The sequence below is a fragment of the Petaurus breviceps genome, unplaced genomic scaffold (assembly GCF_028583685.1).
Source record: "Petaurus breviceps papuanus isolate PSGF00001 unplaced genomic scaffold, PetGlider_PUasm1.0 47, whole genome shotgun sequence".
In the NCBI taxonomy this organism is placed as follows: Eukaryota; Metazoa; Chordata; class Mammalia; order Diprotodontia; family Petauridae; genus Petaurus; species Petaurus breviceps.
The window spans coordinates 8,870,931-8,881,676 of record NW_027186349.1 but is presented as its reverse complement, the minus strand read 5'-3'; the positions used below and the strand labels follow the sequence as shown (position 1 = coordinate 8,881,676).

The 10,746-nt window shown below is 35.4% G+C and overlaps 1 pseudogene; it reads right to left on the bottom strand.

Moving 5' to 3' along the window:
* Positions 1-737: 737 nt before the first annotated feature.
* Positions 738-5,903, bottom strand: LOC138171814 (eukaryotic translation initiation factor 3 subunit M-like; annotated as a pseudogene).
* Between the last annotated feature and the right edge of the window lie 4,843 nt (positions 5,904-10,746).

The following is a 10,746-nucleotide window of genomic DNA, read 5'->3' as shown; positions in this document are numbered from 1 at the left end:
TGTATATAGAATTTTTTAAACTGTTTAGTAATTATGGTTTCCAGTCAGTTATATCCTAGTAGAAGGTGAAACATTTTATGATGCTAGTAAGAATAAACTTAATATATTTTAAAATGTTCTATTTTGGAAAATGTCCTTTTTCTCTAACTTTTTGGTAGCTTTAAGCATAAGAAAGTGATAGCACGCAGACAATTCAATCAGTATTTGTTAATCACCTTGTATGTACCAGGTGCTATACTAAATGCTGGGGGTACAAAGAAAGGCAAAAGACAGTCCCTGTCCTGAAGTAAGTAGCTCACAGTCTAATGGATCAATCTCATTCCATGTTTTAATTTTAGATATCTTAAAATTGCCTTATAACTCTCTAATACATGATGATATTTGTCAAAAGGTTCCTACATATCTTTGTTAGGTTTGAAGATGATTTTGTTTCTGCTCCTATAACTGCATATATTCTTCAAGACTAGGGGAAGAAAGATGTGATGGAGAAAGAGGAGTATTGAACAAGATTGTTGTATTGGTCACTTCTCATTTAGAAAGTTTAAGACATGCTTGTAAACATAAACATTTGTAAGTCTGGGAAATAGATCACAAGCCTGGCATGACAGGGTAGGGACGGGGAGCTTCAATTAACCAGACACCTGCTGGAACTCTCATTGGTCAAAGCAGAAGAGACATTAATCACTTCTTTTAATTTTTTTTCTTTTATTATGAATTTGGTGAACATCAACAAACCTCTACATTTCTACCTACAAAGAAGAATGGGAAAAAAGCATTGTGCATTACATAGTGAATCTCCATTATATGCTTATTCTTTTCAAAGTACAACTATACATTAAATTGAATACAATGATTCTAACACTGCTCTGATTGTCAGGTCCTCCTCTGGTCCTCATTCTGCTATCTCTCTCTCTCTCTCTCTTTAAATTATGAACTTCACAATGTCAACAAATATGATCATGTCTATACACAAAGAACAAATAAGAGAATTATAGATTATAGATTTTAGAGCTGGAAGGGACCTTGGAGAATTGTATATGAAACCATAAATCTCTCATTTAAAAATATGTAATAAATTTAACATAGTAATTCCAATATTGTCCCAATTGTCAGTGTCTCTTTCTGAACTTTTATTTTCTTCTGTGTATTTTATAAATGTTTAATTGACGCTCATTTCTTTCTTTTCTTCTTTTCTTTGATTTTATTATGATTATATGACTTTCTTTGGATTCACCTCCTCATAACCTCACTTGGGATAGTACAGTTAAGATAAACAGATCCACATACTGATTATGACAGAAAATTTATGTCTCATTCTGTACCTGTAGTCTATCACTTTTCTGTCAAGAAGTGAGAAATATAATTAACGGGTGTTCTGGAATTACAGCTGTTCATTGAATTGATAAACAAGACTTCTTAAATCTTTCAAAGTTGTTTCCCTTACAGTAGTCATTGTAGTAGTCATTTTCCTACTTATGCTTACTACACTGTGCATCAGTTCATACAAGTCCTTTCAGATTTCTCTGAATTAATATCTTTGTTTTTTCTTGTAGTGCAATAATATTTTATTACATACATATTACAAGTTTGCTCAGTTATTCCCCATTTTATGGACATCCTCTTTGTTTACAGGTCTTTGCTTCAATTAAAAAAAAGTTCTATAATAGTGAGGCAGATAAATGGTACAATTAGTAAAAGTCCTGGACTTGTAGTCAGGAAGACTTGAGTTTAATTACTGCTCCACCACACATACCCACTTATCAGATGAGTGACAAATCACTTAAACTCTTTGTGCCTCATTTCCCTCATCTGAAATTAGGATAATAATATTCTCCTGCCTCATCTCTTCCTACTGGCTTTTGAGGTTTCCTTACAGTCTCATCTTCTACAGAAAGTCTTTCCTGATCCCTCTTGATTCTAGTGTTTTCTTTCTGTTGGTTCTCTTGAAATTAGCTTGTATATAACTTGTTTGTGCACAGTTATTTGCATGCTTTCTCCCCCATTAGGTCATAAGCTTCTCAAGAGCAGGGACTATCTTTTACATTTCTGTGTATCTCTACCTTTTAGCACAGTCCCTGACACATAGAAGGTACTTAGTAAATGCTTATTAATTGATTGATTACTCTTAAGATATACCTATGGGCATCAACTCAAGCTTAAGAGGCATTGTTTTCTGTGTAATTTCTTAACAATTCCAACAAGACTTTTGAAGCAATGACCCTCTCCAAGTGCCTAACAGAATAGCTTCAAAGGAATATTTGTTTTTTCAGTGTTGAAGTTCCAGTCAGAAATCTGTTTCTAAACTTGATCAGCTCAGTTGGAATGGGACCATAAGAAGCTGCTACCTTAATAAGATTGTACATGATTCTATATCATATAGTGATATTCTTTTTTTTTTCTTTTTGTAGGGGCAATTGGGGTTAAATGACTTGCCCAAAGTCACACAACTAGTTAAGTGTTAAGTGTCAGAGGCCGGATTTGAACTCAGGTCCTCCTGATTCCAGGGCCAGTGCTCTATTCACTGTGCCACCTTGCTGCCCCTATAGTGGTATTCTTATCCATCCCATGCAAAAGATTGCTCAGCAATTACAGCCTCAGGGACAAATGTTCACCTTCTTGAAATTTAATCAGCTTTTCACAAAGGCTTTCAATCAAAGTTTCTTACTCGTCAGACTTCAGGATCAAAAGAGAGTATACTACATTATTCATTACATTCTTGAGATTTTTATCATCTTTTTAGTGAAACATCACAAGTTTCAATGATTTGGCCTAAATCTACCTGAGTCCAACTTGAGAGATCTCCATTGAGATCTCAGCTCTTTTAGATTTCAGGTAAGATCAAAATTCTGTAGCTTGATTCTTTTCAGTGATGTCAATGAAAGCTAGGATGTTCCTGGAAAAGGCTCTTGCTGCTAATGTGGCCACCACTAACTTCACTGTTGTCAGAAAGGTGACTTGCAGGTGAATTGGATTTAAGTGAGGGAGGACTGTGCAAAATCACTAGCCTTACTTTCTCCTCCAGAGCCATCTGGGTCCAGTAGCAAGATATAAATCAGGATGACTGGGTATGACCCCCACTAGCTATACTACACAGATTGGGAAAGAAGTACCAAATAGTTTTGATGATTTACTACTTTGTAGTATAGTTTGAGATCTGGCACTGGTAGGGTCCCTTTCTTTACTAATTTTTTGATTATTTCCCTTGAGATTCTTGAACTTTTGGAACTATGGATGACTTTTGCTACAATTTTTTTTTCTAGTTCTAAAAAGCAATTCATTGGTTGTTTTTATTGGTACGATGCAAATAAGTAAATAAATTTATGTATTTTGGTCACTTTTATTATATTGGCACTGCCCAACCATAAACAATTAATATCACTCCAATTATTTAGGTCTGTCTTTATTTTTGAAATAGTTATATCCATGTAATTCCTGCACATTTTGTTAACTGCACTCTCTAGTATTTTATACATTCTGTAGTTATTTCTTCAGATTAGATTTTATTGGTAATATACAGAAAGGCTAAGGAGTTTATTTTATGTTTTGCTACTTTGATGAAGTTGTTAATTATTTAAATTATTTTGGGGTTGAATCTCTAAATAAACCACTATGTTACCTGCAAAAAGCAATCTTCCCCGCCCCCTTCCATCCCCTTTGTCTATGCAAAAATCGAGCATAACAGGTAGAGATCTGGCCTTGAATATGATGACTTGGTTTCATGTCTCATTTCTGACACATATTGACTGTGTTCTGGGGCAAGTCACTTAACCTCTTGGTTCTCTAGGCAATGCTCTAAGCCTGTAAATTGTATAGAAAAGATGCTGACCAATGTTGTTAGAAGGAGTTTTCTGAATAAGGAGTTCCATTTCCAAATGAAATTACAAATTTAGTCCCTATACCTACCCATGCTTATTCCCTCAATTTTTTTTTTGGTCTTATTGTTATACTTAGCATTGTTGGAACTACATTTGAACAGTGGAAACACTTGGTTTTCCCCTGATCTTATTGGAAAAGTCTCTAGTGTTTTTCCATTATGGAAAATACTAACTACTTGCTTTTAGGTAGATGTTATTTATCATATTAAGGAATGATCCATTTATTCTTCTATATCTTAATTTTGCTTTTTACTTTAAGTATTGTAATTTTTCAAAAAGTTTTTCCTGTATCTATCAATAAAATAATGAGACTTTGGCTGCCTTTGTTACTAATATGGCCTATTACAGCTTTCCTAACAGTGAATTGAATTTGAATATGTGTATGTATGTATGCATGTATGTATATATGTGTATGCATACATATGTGTGTAGATATATGTGTATATATCTAGCTAGCTAGCTCTTTTGAGGATTTTTTGGCTACATTACAATTTTTTTTGTATATTCTTTCATTTTCACAATTTTCTTAGATAAAATTATTGTTTCAATAATTTGTCTTCTGAGCCACCAACACTCCAGGCCTGAATTATGTAGTCTTCATTTAATTTTAAATTCCTACTTATAATATCCCTTATTGAGTATAATTTCTGTTTCATTATGGAAAGTATTTTTAGCATTTTTATTTTTCTGTCTTGTTTATGAATTTTTTATGTCTTAGAACATGATTGAATTTTGTAAAGATGCCTTACATAAATGTGAAATGAAAGTATTACTTTCTATTCCCATTCTGTGATCTTTAAAATAATAGAATAGCTAACTTTCTAAAATTCTATACAGGTTCTTACATCATTCTTATTAATTTAAAAAAAAAATAGATTTGTCTAGTTCTGAAAGGGGCATGCTGAGGTACCCAACTATTACAGTTTTGCTGTTTATTTCTTATTAGTTTTGTTAACTTCTCCTTTAGGTACTTAATTGTTATGCCATTTCATATTGTATATATATATATATATTTATATATACATACACATATATATAAAGTACTTATATTATTTCATTATCCATAATGCCTGTAAGCATAATGTAGCTACCTTTCTTTTTCTTTTTTTTCTTTTTGGAGGGCAATTGGTGTTAAGTGACTTGCCCAAGGTCACATGGCTAGTTTTTGTGATGTGTCTTACTTATTTCTTTTAACCATATCATTTTTTGCTATACCATTTGATACTTACATAAATTATTATATCCTTATCTACAGTTTTTTTAAATCATGATATAGTTACTCTACTTATCTCTTTAAAAAAAAAGTTACCCTCGGGGCGGCCAGGTAGCACAGCAAGTAAGAGCACCGGATCCAGTGTTGAGAAGACCTGGAGATCGAATCCCTGGCTCAGACACTTAGCACCCACCCAGAAACACCTGGCCGTGTAACCTTGAGCAAGTTACTTAACCCCAATTGCTTAGGGGCAGCCAGGTGGCTCAGAGAGTAAGAGTACCGGCTCCAGTGTTGGGACGACCTGGAGATCGAATCCCGGGTTCAGACACTCAGCACCATATCCAGAAATAACTGACCGTGTAACCTTGAGCAAGTTACTCAACCCCGATTGCTTAAAAAAAAAAAAAGTTACCCTCCCTGAGAATGTGATTGCTACCCTTTCTTTTTAAAATTCACTTGGAGTGGCGGCTAGGTGGTGCAGTGAAAAGAGCACCGGCCCTGGAGTCAGGAGGACCTGAGTTCAAATCCAGCCTTAAACACTTAACACAAAAACTAGCTGTGTGACCTTGGGCAAGTCACTTAACCCCAAATGTCCCTCCAAAAAGCAAAAAAAAAAAATTCACTTGGAGCATAACAATTCTGCTCTGGCTCCTCATGTAAATCCTATGTGAAGTTTTATGTTTCAAATGAGTTTCTTATAAACAGTATTTGTTGGATTCTGCTCTCTAATCTACTCTTCTACCTTTCCCTGTTTCATGAATGAATTCATTCTGTTCACATTCATGGTTATGGCTATTAAGGCTTTCCTCTATCATATTCTCTTGTACTTTTTTCTCTCTACTCAATTCTTTATTTAAAGAAGAAGGGGGGTGGCTAGTTAGTACAGTGGATAGAGACTGGCCCTGGAGTTAGAAGGACCTGAGTTCAAATCTGGCCTCAGACACTTAACACACACAAAAATCCTAGCCCTGTGACCTTGGGAAAATCACTTAACCCCAATTGCCCTACCTTCCCCCTCCAAAAAAAAAAAAAAAACAAGAAGGAGGAGGCAGGGCAGCTAGGTGGTGCAGTGAATAGAGCATTGGCCCTGAAGTCAGGAGTTCAAATCCAGCCTCAGACACTTGACACTTATTTAGCTGTGTGACCTTCAGCAAGTCACTTAACCCCAATTTCCTTGCCTTCCCCCCTCAAAAGAAAAAAAAGAGGCAAAGGAAAAAAAGAATATGATCCTTTCATAATTGAATACACAATTTCTGTAACTGAAATAATCCATTTCTACTTTTCTGCATCTCTTTCTTTTATTAAGCTTAGATCCTAATCCTTAATTCTCATACTTTTTTCTCTTTTCTGATACCTCCTTTATAACATGCACCCTGAAGTTGATGTTTGTTTTGCTTATGACTATTTTCTCCCAAGATGTTCTCTCACTCTTCAACCTAAGCACTTCTTCTTTTTCTCTATTTCCTTTTAAAGTTTAATGCATTTATATATCTCATTATGTGTATATATGTTCAACCCTCCTTTCTGAACTTCAGATAAGAGTGAAAACCCTGAGATTGTAGCAGCAAGCACCCCAGTGTCCCCAGGGTGGCTGCCAACACAGGTTCTTAGATCAGCTTTTCTAAAGGAAAGCAACTCAAAATGGGTTAACAAGCTTACTTTAATCAATCAAACATATATCATTTACCTAGTTCAGGGGGAAAAGGTCAGCACCCCGAACTTCAGAATATACAGAGGTTACAAGCATAAGTTACAAGAACATTTTAGCAGACAGGCTCCAAACTGTCCAACTATTACATCCATCCATACCTAATCCCATTTACCAGAGAGGGAAGCATCAACATCTGGGTTCAAAGTCGAGGGGCTCTCAACGGCTGCCCATAGTCTCATCTGGTCAAATCACACAACACTTCTCAAAGTGAGCCCCAAAGCAAAGCCTCCCATCAGGGCTTATATAGCCTTCTCCTGGCTCAGAGAATGCAACAACCTTCTTGACCCCATCACAAAGTATCTCTTGAGAAACAAGCCTCCCACCACAGTCTCCAGGTGCACTTAAGCCTAGGGGCAGGGAAGATCTTAAAAATTTACATTCCTATAAGAGAGATGTCTACTATCTCCATCCCTCATTCCTATTTGTATACTCTTCTTATTCATCTTGATGATACAAAATAGTTAAATTATGCCTCATTTTCCCCCTAGTGTATTCCTTTTTCTCCCAATGTATTTCCTTCATCACTTAATCAACAAATATTTATTAAATGCCTACTATGTGTCAGATGCTGAGTCAGGCATCAGAATACAAGTGCAGAGAATGAAAAAATCTTTGCTGGCAAAGAATTTACATTTGAATGAAGTACATATAAAATATATACAACATAAACATAAACTTAATAAATATATACAATGTAGTTAAAAACAGCATAGTTTGAGAAAGCGTTAGAGAGAGTCAGGAAAGATTTTTTTTTTTTTTAAGCAATTGGGGTTAAGTAACTTGCTCAAGGTTACATGGCCAGTTATTATTTCTGGGTGTGGTGCTGAGTATCTGAGCCCGGATTTGATCCAGGTCATCCCGACACTGGAGCCGGTGCTCTTACTCGCTGAGCCACCTGGCCACCCCTAAGCAATTGGGGTTAAGTAACTTGCTCAAGGTTACACGGCCAGGTGTTTCTGGGTGGGTGCTAAGTGTCTGGAGCCGGTGCTCTTACTCACTGTGCTACCTGGCCACCCTGAGAGTCAGGAAAGATTTTATGAAGAAGAAGGTGCTTGAGTACCCTATGATGTAGAGGAAAGGTATAGAGTTAGCCTGGGCAAAGGTACAGAGACTTAGCCCTTTTGTTTGTATGTTTCTTAACTCTCTGTGTGACCTTTGAAGACTGTGAGATTCTGAAGTGAAAATTAATTTTTTTCCTCCTATTAGAATATAGTACTTCATTATTATGTATTTTATTCTATTGGCTCAAATGTAAGTACCTTTCTAGGTTTTTCTTGACATTTCAAAGTTTTTACTCAGCTCTGGACTTTTCATCAGGAATACTTAGAAATATTTTTTTAAGAGTCTATTTTTTTCCCTCTAGGATTATGCGAAATTTTCAGGTTAAATGATTTCTTATGGTAAGCCCTTACTTTTGCTTTTTTTTTTTAAAGTACCATATTATAAGATTTACTCTTTTTTATAGTTGCTGAAGCACAATATTGGGTGATCAAGATGGGGCTCCTTTGAAGTTGAAGTTGTTCTTTCTGACTGCTCACAATAGTTTTTTTTTTTTGAAACTGGAAAATTTGTCATTTCTGCATGTTTTTAGATTGCTTTTTCTTTCAGGAGACAATCAGCAGATCCTTTTAATTTTCATTTTGCCTTATGGTTCAATTAAATCTAGGTGGGGTTTTTTTTTGGGGGGGAAGGGGAATGATTTCTTGAATTTCTTGAAATAAGGTATCTAAATTTTTTTTATTTGGTCATGGTTTTCATGGAATTTAATGATTTTTAGATTATTTCTCCTCAAACTGTTTTCTAAGTCAATGGATTTTTATAGTAAATATTTTAATTTTGTCTATTTTTTAATCTTTTAATCTTTTTGTTCTTACAGTCATTGAATTACTATTGCTTTATCCTATTTTTTAAGCTGTCCATTACTCAGGTAAGGGTTTTTGCCTTCCATTCTGTGATAAATGATTGATTGGACCTCTATTTTATTCTAATCAGTATTAAGTTTGATATCATTCCATAGAAGTAATGATTCTAAGTTCTGTATACCAGGGCCCAGAGCTGTGAACTGCAAATTTTAAGTTCACTTGCTTAATCATAGGAAGCTAACTAGAGGACCTCCACCCTTGTTTTTCCTTGCTATGATGACTAAGCCCAGTGTGGCAGAGGGAACCCAATGATATGGAAAGTCTCTCAGATATTTTTGTTGCCCTTCCATCCCTCATCATCCCTCTATTGCCCAACATGGGCACATGGCTAAACATTTGGCCAATAAGTGACCCTATTTGTCGGCCCATGGTTTCCTGTCCACTTGCTTATTGGTCCATATAGATATTTTGACATCTGTTAATTAGCCCAGCCTATGGATCTGCTTCTTGGCTTGATACGACTTCCTAAAAGGTTTAGAAAGGTCTGTCGAGGTCTGTTCATCGTCTCATTTGTTATAATTTTGGACCCTACAATTCATTTATTCTTCTATTTTTTCTCCTAGCACTCTGGTTTCAATCTTAACGTCCTTTAAAAAAAATCTCTTGCTTAATTTTCTCTAGCCATTCTTATAGTCTTCATGGCCAAAGAAAAAGCTAATAGAGGGTTAGATACCCAGTGAAAAGAAATAAGAGCCTTGCTACTCTTGATGAATTCAAGTCGCATGGACCAGATGAGCTACATCCTTGGATACTGAAAGAATGCAAAGATAAGATTACTAAGGCACTGTCAGTGATATTTGAAAGAACATGGAGATTGGGAAAGGCACTGCACAACGAACAAAGGACAAATTGCTAATTAATTTTCAAAAGGGTTCACAAAGTAAACTATAAGCCAAAGAATATAATTTCAATTTCTAGTAAAATTCTATTTTGCATTATCAAAGAAATGTTTAGTGAATATATAGAAAAAGAAGCAGGCATCATATAGAGGTAGCATAGCTTCAAGAAATAACAGGCCATGTCAAATTAACTTTATTTATTTTTCTGGAAAGACAACTGCTTTTGCAGTCAAAGGACTGGGTTTTAAATCATAGCTTGGTTAATTATTAACTGTGTGACACTGGCTAAGTCAATTAGCTTCACTGGGCTCCAATTTCTTCATCTGTGAAATGAGAGAGTTGTACTAAATTATTTCCATAATCCTTTATAATTCTAAGTAGCACTACTTAATGAATAAATGCTCTATCCATCCATCCATCCATCCATCCATCCATCCATCCATCCACCCATCCATCCATCTATCTGCCTGTCTCCGTCTATCTATCATCTGTGATCCTCGGAACTGGGAATGTTTAGCCTTTAGAAGAGAAGTCAAAGTATCATTGATTTAGAGTTAGAAGGGACCTTTGAGTCTATCTGGTCCAATCCCCTCATTTTACATATGAGGATAATGAGAGAGGTTTAGTGACTTGCCCATGGGTCATATGGCTATGTGAGGGAGGATTTGAACTCAGTCTCCCTGACTCTAAGCCCAAGTGTTCTACTCATTGTACCACCAAGCTGCTGTGATAGCTGTCTTTACACAACTGAAGGGCCATCATGTGGAAAAGGGATCAGAGTTGTTTTATCTGAACTCCAGAGGACAGATCTAGAAAAAAGGAACAGACATTAAAACAGCATATTTAAACTGGATATCAGGAGAAATTTCTTATCAACTGGAGCTATCCAAAAGTGGATGATTTTCTAAACCTGCCTCATTGGAAGTCTTCAAGTAGATACTGGATGACTGTTGGTTCAGCATGTTACAGTGGGTTGGATTAAATTTCTTCAAAGTTCCCTTCCAACTCAAGACTTTATAAAATATTTTAGTACTAAGTATTTTGGATTTTTTGAGATGAGATAATATATGTAAAGTGCTTTGTAACTGTAAGGCACTATATACTTGTATTATTATTATAAGAAATGTATATTGCAGTGTTATGAAAAATGAGCATCTGATTTAATAATTAAATTATAATACTTTAA